This window comes from Pezoporus occidentalis, unplaced genomic scaffold (genome assembly GCF_034315485.1).
Source record: "Pezoporus occidentalis ecotype Australia unplaced genomic scaffold, CSIRO_AGI_Poc_V1 ctg10, whole genome shotgun sequence".
Classification (NCBI taxonomy): Eukaryota; Metazoa; Chordata; class Aves; order Psittaciformes; family Psittacidae; genus Pezoporus; species Pezoporus occidentalis.
In genome coordinates this window covers 10,504,514-10,513,215 of record NW_026912779.1, presented here as the reverse complement: position 1 = coordinate 10,513,215, position 8,702 = coordinate 10,504,514, and the positions used below count along the sequence as shown (strand labels likewise).

At 43.9% G+C, this 8,702-nt stretch overlaps 1 long non-coding RNA gene across 1 annotated transcript; it reads left to right on the top strand.

The window, feature by feature from the left end:
* The first annotated feature begins 737 nt into the window (after positions 1-737).
* LOC134159956 (uncharacterized) lies at positions 738-6,841 on the top strand. The gene is made up of 2 exons (XR_009963374.1): positions 738-3,934; positions 5,653-6,841. It is a non-coding gene; the product is annotated as an uncharacterized LOC134159956 (long non-coding RNA).
* Positions 6,842-8,702: the final 1,861 nt, after the last annotated feature.

Here is an 8,702-nt window from a genome sequence, read left to right as displayed (position 1 = left end):
GCTGTTGGCCTTGGTTTACTCAGCACTGCTGCTGGACACATTCATGCACAAAGACCTGGGAAGAAGCAGGGAGTTAAGCTCTGAGGCAGGGAGGAAATGAGCTGAAATGAATGTAAGAAGCACTGTTTTCAGGCTGCAAGACATGTAATAACTAACCTGAACAAAAGCTCTCTATCCAGCAAGGTGTTAATTATACGCCTTGTCTTTCTGGATATGTGCGAACAGGGTCTCTTTGCCCACTGGGAACAATAGGTGTAATTATTATTTAGTTGGAAAGAGAGGAAGCCCAGCTGCCTTTAATGCACAGGATCAAATGAAGGCCAATAAAGTGTATGCACACGTGGCCTGCACTCTGTGGCTTAGTGTAACCTACAGAGTTTGCCAGTGTAATTCTAGGGTGTGGAAAGAAATCAACTCCCCCACTGCTGGCAAGGCGCTGGTGTAGACAGAGCTATGCTGACAGATGAGTGTTTCTGACAGTTTAGCGTGTCTGGGTACGTAGGTGGCGTTGCCGTAGGCTGAAATTCCCTTTGGTGGCACAGGCCATGTCTCTGCTTGGGGGCATGCAGCTCCATGGCAGTAGCATTCACAGGACAGGCAAGGACATATACACTTTGTTGTTGTTACTGCAGGATATCTCCTTAGCCCACAATGATGTTTTTCATGCTTTAGTTTGCTGATGTATGTTTGTAACAGTTGAGCTCTGTGTTTTGGTCTCTGGCTAAGGAGTGGTGCAGAAGAATGAAATCTCTGAGGCTGAAGCAGGAAAGTATTTATGCCAGAAAGTGATGCAGAACTGCTCAGGTCTACTGGAGGAAGGCAGGGACTTCATCATGAGGGGCCCTGTAGAGACAGAGGACAACCCACTCGAGCCTGTGTACATGACATCCTCCCTCCTACCATTGCCATCATAAGACTGTCCAGGTAGGGCCTAATACTGCTCTGCCTCCAGCATTATCTGTTCAATTCTCCAAGTGTAGGACATCTGCTATGCAGACAATCCCATGGCACAAAGCTGCCCAGCTCTGGTCCTACTGACAAACCCTAGATGCTGCTCACCGTCTCTCCAGCACACTTACGTTATAGTGTATTTCCCTGGCCTGCTCATTTGCTCCTTCACTTTGGGAACCAGAGGATTTTCCCCCTCCTGGCTGAGTACACAAAGTGTAGACCATTATGTCAACATCCACCCTGGCTCTGATTTCAAGAGTTGACTGTCATCAGGCATCAGTGCTACCAGGGAGCTTTCTGCTAGGTATGGTCCAGACAACTGCTTGGACCAATCTTGTTAATGACTTATGTGCAGCTGCAGAGGAACATGGAACCCTTCTCTGCCAGAATGCTAGGGGAATTTCTAGTTTTAACCCTCCATGGAGTACCCTAAGCTTTGAATGTGAATAAAAAGGCGTCTTTTGGTAAATGAGATTAATTTTATTAGGAGGGAAAATGTAAGCAAGTAAGCATTAAATTTGTTCACAAGTACAGTAAGTGTTGGTTGGAAAAAAACATAGAGACCACCTTATGGATGCCTTAACCAGCCACGGCTAACCGAAATCTGAGAGTGTAAACAGACAGCACATATCGTTCTGCTACCTCCTCAAAGGCTAAGGACTGGGCAAAGAGGTGCTTTGATGAAAGTTTCTTTCCCTCTGCTAAACGCATGCTTTTCCTGAGTAGGTGCCATGTATAAAGAAGAAATCATGCTAAAGGCGTAATGCTGTTTTCCAAGCCAATGTTTCGTTTGCCTCCTCTTAGAATATACATTTCTTTGCTTATGATCTTGGCATGGCTGTACATATTTTCTATTCTCTTCAGGGGTGGTTTGCTTTGTTGTCATAGCAATGCCTTCTAACTCCTGCACTCACCAGTTTCTGTTCAGGTTCCTGCAGGCTGCAACCAGTCCCTCATTGTGATGATCACATCTCCTAGCAGCTTTAACGCCTCTTTTTTTTTTATCTTCTAACTATAGGCACATTCAGTAGCATGATTCCAAAGAATTCTGGCCCAAACAGGTTTTCAGCTTGAAGTTAAAAAAAAAAAAAAACAACAAAAAAAAGGCACTAACATTGTTTGTGTCTGTTTGGGGTTTTCATTGTTCTACTGATGATCTAATATTTCAACATTTTTATTCATTCATCTTCTGAGTTTTTCTTGGACATGAACTATAACTGCCTCGGTGATCTGGCTATCGGAGATGAGGTGCATCAATCTGCCTGAGCACTGTTCTTCCCTGTCACGATCACAAAGGCAGTGTGAAGCTGGGACCAGGCCAGCTCCAACAAAATGGTCCCCTTTTCCTGTGCAGACTTGCTCAACAGCTTTCGTTCTGCAAAGCTCTGCTTTTAGAGGCTCATCACCTCTAAAGGTAGGGCTCTTCACTCTAAGCTGTTTACTGCTATGCCGGGCAAGAAAAGCTAAAGGGGTCAGGGAGCCTAGATGAATTTCTTAGACTTCCTCCCCTCATTCAGGGCACTCTTAGTACAAAGTAGATCATCCCAACCATGGGATATTGCTGGACATGGACAAAGTGGGATGGGGTAAGAACTCAACTTTGCAGTCAACCTCAGGGCCCAGCTTTGCTGTGAGCTTCCCTATCCTTGAACAACTCAGTCCCTCCATCCAGCACATCAGCATACCCAGGGCAAAAGGGAGGAAACACTTTCTGCCTCATGCAGGAGGGCAAAATCCTTCTAAGCCAATAGAATCATAGAATGGTTTGGGTTGTAAGGGACCTTCAAAGCTCATCTAGTCCAAAACCCCTGCAATGAGCAGGGGCATCTTCAACTAGATCAGGTTGCCCAAAACCACATCGAGCCTGTCCTGGAATGTCTTCAGGGATGGTGCATCCACCACCTCTCTGGGCAACCTGAGCCAGTGTTTTACCACCCTCATTGTAAAAGTTTTCTTCCTCGTGTCCAGCCCGAATCTCACCTCTTTTAGTTTAAAATCACCTAGACTTGGGTACCCCCATGGAAGGGCTGATGACAGATACTACATAGGGAAAGCATAGACTTTCTTTGTCTTGTCTGCTGTCCATGGCAACTGTGGATCTGAAGGTGCTGTTCAGCGGCTGCCCTGAACTCAGGCAGGGATGCTACTCTGAGTAATGTACCTAGATTCAATTTGAAGTCCAACTTCCTCATATTGCACCTCTGGTGTGTTCTTCATCTTCTGGTTTTATATGTATATGGGAAACCCTTTCACACGATGGGGTGATTCTACCATCTTCCCCTGCACAGATCTCCCTCATTTTATTGATGCAAGCCCTGTATTCGAGAGGATACATGAGGCTTCCAAAGTAGCAAGCCAATGGAGCCGTAACCTATAGGCTCACCCCCAGATATTTTCTTGAGACCGACTATTACAGGCTTGCATTCCACCCTTACCACACAAAATACAAATCACAGAACAGATATGGCTCCTGCTCCAGAGAGCTTTGTTCGTCACACAGTGGCCGTATGAGGTTGCTGGCTAATACTTTGTTGCTGTTGGAATTAGTTTCAATATGAATCAATACCCTTTTTTTTTCAGCACGGTAGGCACACATGCCATACAATTGAAAGCAATTTTAAAGGAGCTTGTGCTTTAATGAAACTCCTCTTGGGTTTCAGTTCCAAAGCGAGTATCAGGCAGGATCATTAGTTATTTACTGTCTTCGTAAACATTGCATTCAGTTTGGATTGTTGTTGTTGCTGGTTTTTAAATCAAAGATTTTGATTTTTTCCCTTTTTCCCCAAAGTAGGAATATTTGTCTTTGAATCCTCCAACAGCTTTGGAATGCAGCCTCCACACAGACTTTAATAGCAAAACCCACTTCTTCTGACTCAGGGACCATTTGATGAAATGTCTAGAGAAGCAAAGAGCAGCAACAAAAAAAGCTTTACACAGATGCTTCCCTGTGACTAACAGAACGTCCACCCAAAGCAGAGAGAGTGTAAGTACGTTTGTCATATGTGGGTGTATTTTTCCCATACATTCATTTTTAAAGCTATGCAGCAGAGCACTATAAAATTATAGTTTTACAAATAAGCATTATTTGACCGTCACTGGGCTGAGTTGATGACTCACTCTGTGACCTCCATGCAAGTCATTTGATTTTCCTGTTCCTCAGTAAGAGTAGCTGGGAAACAGGATGAGAAAAATACCAAAGGACAAATCCAGAAGACATTCCTGACAAGATGTTCCCTACCTAAGCTTTGTGTGTTGACTGGAAACACGACATTGGAAATGAGAGCTTTACAGCTGTTGGCTTGATGTCTGTGCCCAGCCCTGCAGGAATTGTGGGTGGCCAGTGTCTCTGAAAAGCATGCTCTAAATATGGGTTGTGGTGTCTGACTTATTCTAAAACATTAACAGTAGAAGGCTTGCAGTCAGCTGCCAACATCATTCCAGTGTCCCAGCAATATCATTATAGTGTCCCATTGTCATTGTGGTGTGAGCTGAGTCTTTTAACAATATAAATGTACCATCTCCAGATGCACTTGGGAACATTAGACTTACAATGCAGAGTTTACAGGCTTCAGTGCATCTCTAGTCATCTCTGTCCTCCTTGTTTACTTGCTGATACCAGGTTTCTCTTTGACCTGAAAGCTACATATTTGCATATAAACACCTTTTTAGTGAAAACAGTCACATTAAGTCTAGAAAGCAGCATAGTTGTATAGTGTTCCCAGGGCCCAAACTATTGATTCATCCAATCCAGGCAGTATTACCAGCATTCTGTACACTTCCTCACTGTTCAAAAGTTGTGGGGCAAATCTCAAGGAATTACCAGGTTGCTCTGCTTTTAAAGACCCAGTGTTTGCTAGCCAAAATTGGGTGCCTTTTCTGGCTTTTCTTTAAAGTGCATCTGTGTTATGTTTTTAAAGTCTTCTTTGCAGAGGATAGCAAGAAGGAGAAAATGCTGTCTTTAATGACACTGGGGACTGTATGCAATCTCCTGGCTCCAGGGGCTGGGGCATAAAGGGTGAGGCTTGGAAAGTCCTGTCTGTTTTGCCTCTGTCTTTGTTTTACATATGTTTCTAGTTTATTTTCCAGTTGCTATTCATTGCTGTTTTGTTGTGCTTTCACTATGTTTTCCCTCAGTTTTCACCTAAGGGGCCTTGCCCTATTTTGAAGAGGACACAACAGTTATCTTAAAAAGAAATCTCATTAACTTTATTCCGAGTCCTTCTTTCTGGCTGCCAGTTACATGAACCCCTCCTTCCAAAGCTGCCGTCTAGTGTAATTGCTTCCTAGGAACAGCAATGTTAAGCTTTCCATACGCAGAGAGTGACTTATTAGGTGTCAACTCTGAAGCATCTATACCATACCTTGAAGGCACAAGCTTTCTTCAGAGCAGACTCATGACTGACAACCCAAATCTACTGGATTTAAGTCCAACAGCCAAAGAAAGAATTGCCCCTATTGATTTGCATTGCCTGTCCATCAGGTGCTGGCATTTCTGCAGCAGGGCTGGAGAGTGGGTCTTGTTTCTCTGTCTGTAGGCCCAGTTCATGCTCTGTCATTTAGATTATGTTATTAGGATAAGACAATGATGCCAGGTGACCAAAGCCTTGTATCATTGTCTGGCATTGCCTGGTATCAGCTACCAGGTACCAGTATGCAGCTGTTGTGCTAGCAGGACAATCCTGTTGACCCCTGATGCTGTAGCTGTCCTTGTCCATTGTGGTTGGCTGCCTGGGACAAGACACGGATCTGGGATGTGGGATGAGTGAGATCTGCAAAAGGATCCATATGATGGACAAGCCTGCTGAGGAGTGGAGCTTATGAAGTGACAGTGAAATCAGCCCCAGGAGGGTGACTCTTTCTCTCTTCTGAGCATGTAAGCTGCTGAAGCTGAGTCACAGTTCCAGCCGTTTGGAAGGATGGGGGGCTGGAATGAAATATAGCAACAATTAACAAAAGATGAATGTACTGAATAAGAGCCTCCTCCATTTCATTTTCCTTATGGATGCTCTTGATTCATCACTCTAGCAGTCCTGGCTCCCACCCAGGATGCAAAGGGCATAATATAGGTTGTCTGGAGGCAGTGGCTAGGAAAGATAAGGAATATTCCTGCTCAGTATTTTGTACAGGAAATCTTCTTGTATGTGACCTACCCAAATTGCTTATGTTGAACAGCAAAATGTTATCATGGGGAAAGAATCGTGCCAGTTTGGATTACTGTGCTATTTGAGGGTGGCTATTATCAAGTGGGTAGTATCAGTCACAGCAAGTAGTTGTTCTGGGAGCAGCTGATGCAGTGAAAGCTGCTTCCTATGTGTCTTTACCCCATGCCTTGTATACACAACCTTATAACTACAGCTTCACACAGTGACTTGCACAGTCCCACACCACCTCCAGTTCCCCACATTGTGTAAGTCCCACCTGCTTTCCTGCACCACAGCAATAGACATTTGGTGGTGGGAAAGCTCCAGCATGTAAAGGCTGGCGGGTGTGTGCTTGTTGCTGGGTCATCCTTTGAGCCAAAAGGGTGACTGTGGAACTACCTCATCTTTGCTCAAACAAGGGCATTCATTTGGGTATCTATCTCCTCTCAGCCCAGTGCTGATTTTCATTAAGCTTGGTAAGGTTGCAAAGATATTATTTTCCTACCTCTCTGCCAAATTCAGCTGGAATTGGCCAACAGGTTTAAAAGCATTTGAATGGGGGAGGAGGATGGGAAAGGAGAGGAAAACAGACAGCAGGCTCACATAAGCCTCATTTCATTAGGAAGCCAGGCTAAAAAAAGAGAGTTTAACTTCTAGCTATTAAAATTTTTGGATTTGTCTTGAATACTTAACTATACAAAGAGAGCTGGTTTTTATCCAGAGCAGTTAATAAACAGGTGTCATCCCTGGATGTGTTTAAGAGATTGTTTTTCTACGGAGTGAAAGGAAGAAGAAAAAAATCTTGATGCGTATATATTTGGAAGGGGAAAGTGGAGGAGTAGAAGAGATTATGAGCAAACAGAGGGGGCAATGATGATCATATACAGTTAAAATAATTTTTACCATGGTAACAAAAAATAACCTCCCTTAGAATGCACTTGAATCTACAGAACAAATGTAAGCAAAGATAGTAATGAAGTATGTCTTGCTTAGAACATAATTCATTGTGGCTCCAATGAAATCCTTAATGAAGTATGATATTTTCCTCTTAAAAATCACTTTTTGAAAATGGAAGCTGTTAAACTCTTTTAATCTCCACTTCCAATGGTTGCCAGCAAAATCTGATCCAGGGACTCAATTAGAAAGGATTCTCCTGTGAGCCAGTTTAATTATCTCCTTGTTGTGCATTGAATCGCAACGTAACTCTTCTAACTTCCTGGACGGTTTAGGATTGTTAAATCTTCTTTCAGAGGTACCAAACAAACACTGAATCATACAAAGCTGGTACCATTGCATCCATCTTGTAACAATGAGCACAGTCTTGAAAAAGGGGATGGTTGGATTTAAACACAGTCTTAGGGGAAACTCTCCCCCCAGCAGTTACAGTGAATACAGTTATGCATAAGCAGCAACTTTGCTTGGTTTTTGTGTGGAAGAAACTATATGTGGAAAAAAAGAGTGAATCTAAACCCTAGAGTCTGTGTCTCACTATTCTAAGCCAGCTGTCTGAAAGGAAATGGTCAAAATGTTGTCAATCGTTAAGAAAGAATTTGTTTACCAGATGTTCATAATAATCCTGTGAATATTAAGAAAAAAAGGAAAATCTGACTCCTTATGGAGGACCAGGGCTTGCCACTCCTGTCTCATTGACATCAGCAGGACTCCTCATGTCACAGAGGGCAAATATTTTCTGAGAGCAGATTCCTGTTCTGAGCCCTCCTACGTCATTGCCGTACAAACCATCACTACAGGATTGCTCAGAGGCTGCTGTGGATGACCTCTTTCCTCCCGTCTCCCCCACACTTATGTTCACATGGGTTTGAGTCTCTTGGACTCAGAACCAGAGTACTAACATGTGTGGTCTGGGCTGGATCTAGATGTTAGGTATGTCAGGGATAGGAGGCCTCCTCCAGGATCATCAGACATCTTTAGTGAAAGGTTGGAGGTACATTTGAAAAGGGTCACTCAGCTTTCAAGACATTCATTCTCTTCGCCATCTGGATGCACCTACGGCAAGCTAATACCACTACCACTTCAATGGAGTTGTGTGTCTAGCATCTACTACAGGCTTCAAGGAAACTCTGCTGGCTGAGCTCAGCCCACCAATTCAGACTGAGCCAGCCTGTCTGATTGTGCCTGAAGCGGATTAGGCAGCACTTAGATAAGGTGATCCCACCTACAGAGCCAGGAAGGTGGTAACCCTCTAGCAGGCAGGAGCTGACAAGTAAGCGGGAGGTGGACACATCTTCCAGCAGAGCAGCTGTTTGCATCCCAGCCAGGTTGTTTAGTCCTAACTTGTAACTGCCTTCCAGGAGTCAACTGAACAGGAGTGGAGGCTGCTGAGCCTTGGAAGAGGCACATTTTAGGATCAGTTTGTTATATTTAGTAATTTTTGGAGGGATGCTTGGTCCCGATAGGGGGATTTAGTAAAGATGGTAGCTTTACCTTACCACCACGTCACCATAAATGCTCCTAGCAACAGGGAATAGCAGGCATCCTTTTAGACCGATGGATTTGTTTTGTTTTATTCTGAAGGCACAGTGAAAAATAAGTTTGGCTAAAGGACAGTGGTGTCACAGGAGCACAGCAGAATGAACTGGCCATGGAAAG